General features: G+C 44.9%; 1 long non-coding RNA gene across 1 annotated transcript; it reads left to right on the top strand.

Moving 5' to 3' along the window:
• Positions 1–3,587: 3,587 nt before the first annotated feature.
• Positions 3,588–4,987, top strand: LOC308463457. The gene is made up of 2 exons (XR_013979590.1): positions 3,588–3,745; positions 4,754–4,987. It is a non-coding gene; the product is annotated as an uncharacterized lncRNA (long non-coding RNA).
• The last annotated feature ends 778 nt before the right edge of the window (positions 4,988–5,765 follow it).

The following is a 5,765-nucleotide window of genomic DNA, read 5'->3' as shown; positions in this document are numbered from 1 at the left end:
TTGCTTGCCATATGCGCTGTGGGTACATTTTCAGTGCCCACAGTCCTCCTCCTCCACATTCAGCTCATGCTCTGTTTTCATCTCTGAAAATGTCAGAATCTGTCACATTTCTCCCAGTTCTACAATGGCCGAAACTGGCATGTTCTGCCAGTGCTCAGCTCCTTTAGTCAAGCAGCTGAAGAGAGAGGGCTGAACCTCTTGGGTTTCATCTTGCACCCAACCCATTGTTGTTCTCTGTAGCTGGCTGAGTTCTTTCCCTACACTGAACAATGATGGGGGTGGGGTGGGGGAAGGTGGGAGAGTGTGATTCCTTGCTACACAACATACACACCTAAACTAAACATGCAGCTTCTCCCCTGAGCCTCTTGAGATGTTATTTCTCCCGCTCTTCCTCCACCATTAATGGCGAAACAAATTAGGAGAGGGCATTTTGCAACAGCCCTATTGGGGTCTATGGGCAATGATGAGGAATCAGATATTCTGGGAAATTGTGGATGATACAGCTTTACTCTCATTTGGGACACCAGCCGTCATTTGATCAGGCAACTAAACTGTGTGCATCAGCCCTGGAGATTTTGCTAGCACTTGGGGGTTTGGCTAACCAGCTTTGGAGTGAAATGAAATTTTGTGCCGTGGTCTCCAAAGGCAGGCTTCAGAGGAGATAGCAGCTTTGGAGCTTGGCTGTCGGGGCTGCCTGCTGCAATCCCTCTTTCATGCAAATTATGACTTTTTCTGTATGTAAGTGATAAGCATTTCCAAACACTGTAGTAATGTATGGGTGGGAAAAGCAAATGCATGATCACATACACACACAGGATGTGTAGTAAGGAGTGTCTCATTTGCACACTTCCTTAATTCCCATGCAATAAAATATTAGCCCTTAATGATTTCATAGTTGGGCCTGCCAGAAGAGAGAGAGGCAAGCAGGAAGAATCAGCACACTGATTGTGTTCCAATGAGCTCATTTGAAAATCTATCAAATGACTTTCTAAATGCAGTTGAAAGCAGCTTGCTTTACCAAATTAAATTATCTGTTGTTCTTGGAGAATGGCTGTTTTATGGTGCTATTAGGCCATTGAGAAATTCCTAGCTGGAGAACGTTCACCAGCGACTGAACTACATTAATGATAAATGAAGAAAGATATATGCATATTCTCTCCCTCTCTACACACACACCAATCTCCAAGTGGTGAGAGGCTTCAGAGGTGCCTGTGCTTTCCCAGGGTTCGATATCTTTGGAATGAAGGTCAATGCAGACTGGTGTTTTTAGGATATATTCATCTATAAAAGCATATATACAACCTGAGTACAGGATGGAGGGGCTCAATGTTGGAGAGAGAAAGGTTTGGAAGGCAGATCCTACTCTCCAGTAGCAGAGTTAAGCACAATGGTGATTGCTCCAAGCACATTCAAACTTGGTTAGATTTACATCTGCCCTCATCCACCTTTAAACAAACATTCCCCATAAAAATACTTGGACTAGAATAAATCACAGACCTAGCTTTACAAATAAGTGAATGTTTTATTCACAGGGTTTCCAGACCTTACCTCAAACAAGTCTCCATCTGCTGACAGAAATACAAAGAAGAAAAATGGTTCCAAACAACTTAAAATGGTTTCCTTACAAAAATGATCGTGCAATCTTTGTATTAGGCAAAGATGCAGGCTTTAAAATAGCCTTTGAAAGAGATTCAGTTCACTTGGTTTTTCTTGTAGCTGGGAGCCATTGTACGCATTGCTCCTTACTTGTTCCAGGAAGCACAAAGAGAAAAAGGCAGAGAAAAGTGGGGAGTAGAGGCTCCTGAGGGCTTGCTAAGCCACACCCACTTGCAACATGAGCTCAAGGCTCAGTTTAACTGTTTTTACGCACAATAGAGTTTCTCACTACACCCTGAGCCACCATTTTGAACCTGGTCTCCATCCATGAATCATTATTTCGCACCTTAGTGGACCTCAGCATTCAAATAAAAAATAAAAAGAACACACTTGCCTGAAGTGTGCCCATGCCTGGAAACTTTACAAGACTCACCTTTTCATATTTTCCTTTTTTGTCTGTGCATGCTACTTTAAATAGATTACTATACAACTTGACTCCATCTTATTACCAGCACTTTCATTCCAGCAGAGACTGTACCATTTCAGTCCTTTAGTCAGGAAGGTGAATTTCCTTTAAAAGGGAGAAGAAAGAGAAAAAGAACTTGGAACAAGCGTCATGATGGAAAACCCCATAGGGACTCGTTCCGATTTTCTCCACTCGCTCATGCATTTCCTTGAGTTTCTCTTGCTTGAGAGAATTTCTGCTCAGACTCCCCAAAGTCATTCCAAGGTTTAGCGTAGAAAATATCAGGAGCTGAGCGTTGGATTCAGACAGACTTATGACAAATTACTTCAAAGGTAAACTTTACAGCCCAACATTCGATGAAATGGACTCCCATTTATTGTGCCATAATAAATGTGTTGGGCTTTAAGGTGACCCACAAGTCTTTGGTTGCAATCCTACAATCATTTACCTGGGAGCTGCCCCATTTGACCCAGTCTTACTCTTGTGTAGATATTATCAGCATTTTCGTGAGCTTCACTCCTAATATATTTTTGCAATGCAACTTTGCCTAATATACACATTTTTGTTTGCTATCTTCACTATTATATACATGTTGGTGTACACATACCCCTAAATATATGCATTCTGCCATTTTTTCTTGAAGAACTGCCTGACAAAATTCAGAAACATGCACATTTTGAAGGATAGCCATGTTCCAGTTTCTGCACAGGATTGGAAGTGAGAATTAGGAAGGTTCATATTCAATGCGAGAAGCACCCTTTTCCTCCATCCCTGCCCACAGCAAGCACTATAGCCTAGGGGAAGCCAAGATAGTGCATCAATATGTTATTGGACTCCCATCATCCCTGGTCATTCACCATTCTGGGTGGGGGCTGAGGGGAGTTGGAGCCCAGCAATATCTGGAAGAAGCCATCTTAGCCACCCCAGTATAGTCAATTGACCTCCCCAGGGTTGCTCCACCTCATTCTATAGCATGCACAAACCTGAGAGTGTATCTAATGCTAGTCTAACTCAGAATAGTCTCACTGAAGGTATTAGATATGACTTAGGCTGCATTGTTGTTGTTTAGTCGTGTCCGACTCTTCGTGACCCCATGGATCAGAGCACTCCAGGCACTCCTGTCTCCCACTGCCTCCTGCAGTTTGGTCAAACTCATGTTTGTAGCTTCGAGAACACTGTCCAACCATCTCGTCCTCTGTCATCCCCTTCTCCTTGTGCCCTCAATCTTTCCCAACATCAGGGTCTTTCCCAGGGAGTCTTCTCTTCTCATGAGGTGGCCAAAGTATTGGAGCCTAAGCTTCAGGATCTGTCCTTCCAGTGAGCACTCAGGGCTGAGTTCCTTCAGAATAGATAGGTTTGATCTTCTTGCAGTCCATGCACACCATACATTTAACACACCATGATACTTTAAACAGTCAGGGCTTCCCCCCAAAGAATTCTGGGAGCTGAACTTTGCTAAGGGTGCTGAGAGTTGCTAGGAGACCTTTATTCCCCTCACAGGACTACAATTCCCAGAGTGGTTCAACAACCATTATTTCTTTATGAGGAACTTTGGGGACTATAGCTCCAGGAGGGGAATAGGCAGTCTCCTTGGGACTCTCAGAACCTTTAACAAACTACAGCTCCCAGAATTCCTTGGGGGAAAGCCATGTCTATTTAAAGAGGCATTACAGTGCATTAAAGGTATGGTGTGAATGGAGCCTAACTCAGGTCTATTAATTTTAATAGGTCTACTTTGAGTAGAACTTGGTTGGAGACAACCCTAGGTTCTTCAGAGTTTCCCTCCTAATTTCCAAAGGTTGCTGAAATCTCTCTTGGTGGTAGTGCCAGCGGGGGATGTACTGTTCTTTCAATACTGTGCTGACAACCAGTGGCAGACCTACAATTTTTGGGGCCCTGAAGCTTGAACTGTTATGAGGGCCCCTTCACAACCAGCAATGAGGTCTGCGTAACCACTGTTATTTTCTTCAGTGGGGTTATTTGCAACAACCTGTACAACATCTGTGCTAGTAAAGGTAAAGGGACCCCTGACCATTAGGTCCAGTCGTCGCCGACTCTGGGGTTGTGGCACTCATCTCGCTTTACTGGCTGAGGGAGCCGGCGTACAGCTTCCGGGTCATGTGGCCAGCATGACTAAGCTGCTTCTGGCAAACCAGAGCAGCACACGGAAGCACTGTTTACCTTCCCGCCAGAGCGGTACCTATTTATTTACTTGCACTTTGATGTGCTTTCAAACTGCTAGGTTGGCAGGAGCAGGGACCAAGCAACGGGAGCTCACTCTGTCGCAGGGATTCGAACTGCCGACCTTCTGATCAGCAATTCCTAGACTCTTTGGTTTAACCCACAGCGCCACCCGTGTCCATGTGCTACTGTGCTACTGACTTTCAAATTTTGGGGTTGTTGAAATATATACAGCAAAAAATAATCAGTTTGAGTCATGCAACTTAAATTGTGTCTCCTGGACCCATTTTTTTTTAAAAAAGCAATGCGGACTAAAGTAGTTTCTGGGCTCCCTCTGGGATTAGTGGCCCTGAAGCTTAAGTTTCATTAGTTTCATAGTAGATCTGCCCCAGCTGACAACATTCCTTTCCTACCACAGCTCATAATCACTCTTTCTCCCGTCTTCTCAAATCATCTTTATCAAAACCCATAACCATTATTGTGTGTTTTTTTCTTTTTTACCCCCTTCAGAAAATTGGGCACGTTTCATCATGTCCCTTTAGCAGGAACACAATGCAAAAAACAAAAGAAGTGGGGAGGGGGGAGGAAGAGAAAGCTTCAATTCTGAGAAAAGACCTAGAGAGAAGAAGACAGCAGGAAAGAAACAAACCCATGCTGACATGAAAGTGTTGCTTTGTCTTCAGCTGTCTAATTATGTGCACATTCATCATGTGGTCTGCGCTTCATAAAAGAGATTGAAATGAACCACTTTGGAAGTTTCAGAGCAAGATAAGTGGTATCTAGCAATGGTGGGCTGGAGGGGGGGGGTTGACAATGGGACCACTGCAATCTGGAGGGAAGGGGTCACATGCTGAGTTTCTTTTTCTTTCAAGCTAAAGCAATGTGAAGGATGCGGGTGGCGCTGTGGTCTAAACCACAGAGCCTAGGGCTTGCCGATCAGAAGGCCGGCGGTTCGAATCCCCATGACGGGGTGAGCTCCTGTTGTTCGGTCCCAGCTCCTGCCCACCTAGCAGTTCGATAGCATGTCAAGGGCAAGTAGATAAATAGGTTCCGCTCCGGTGGGAAGGTAAACAGTTTTTCTGTGTGCTGCTCTGGTTCGCCAGAAGCGGCTTAGTCATGCTGGCCACATGACCTGGAAGTTGTCTGCAGACAAATGCCGGCTCCCTCAGCCTATAGAGCGAGATGAGTGCCACAACCCCAGAGTTGTCCGCAACTGGACCTAACAGTCAGCGGTTCCTTTACCTTTTTTAAGCAAGGCAAAGTTGTGGGTGAGTCAGGAGCCTCCCACTGAACTGCCACAGATGGGGGGGGGGGGGAACTGCTGAATACAGCCATGCTCTCTGGTAGCGATCGAAAATAGTAGTGCCTGGTGATGTGTGCGCTTGATTGCTGCCTTTGGAAGGTGAACAAATGGCTTTGTAGCGCATTGAGTACATTTTTGACGAGCTCCCCAACCATGTAAGAGAAATGGAATGGATGACTAGGTTACTCCATATCCACACTCCTCTAAACTAGACTTCCC

Source organism: Podarcis pityusensis, assembly GCF_964106645.2.
Source record: "Podarcis pityusensis genome assembly, chromosome: 14".
NCBI lineage: Eukaryota > Metazoa > Chordata > Lepidosauria > Squamata > Lacertidae > Podarcis > Podarcis pityusensis.
This window is presented reverse-complemented; position numbering and strand designations above follow the sequence as displayed.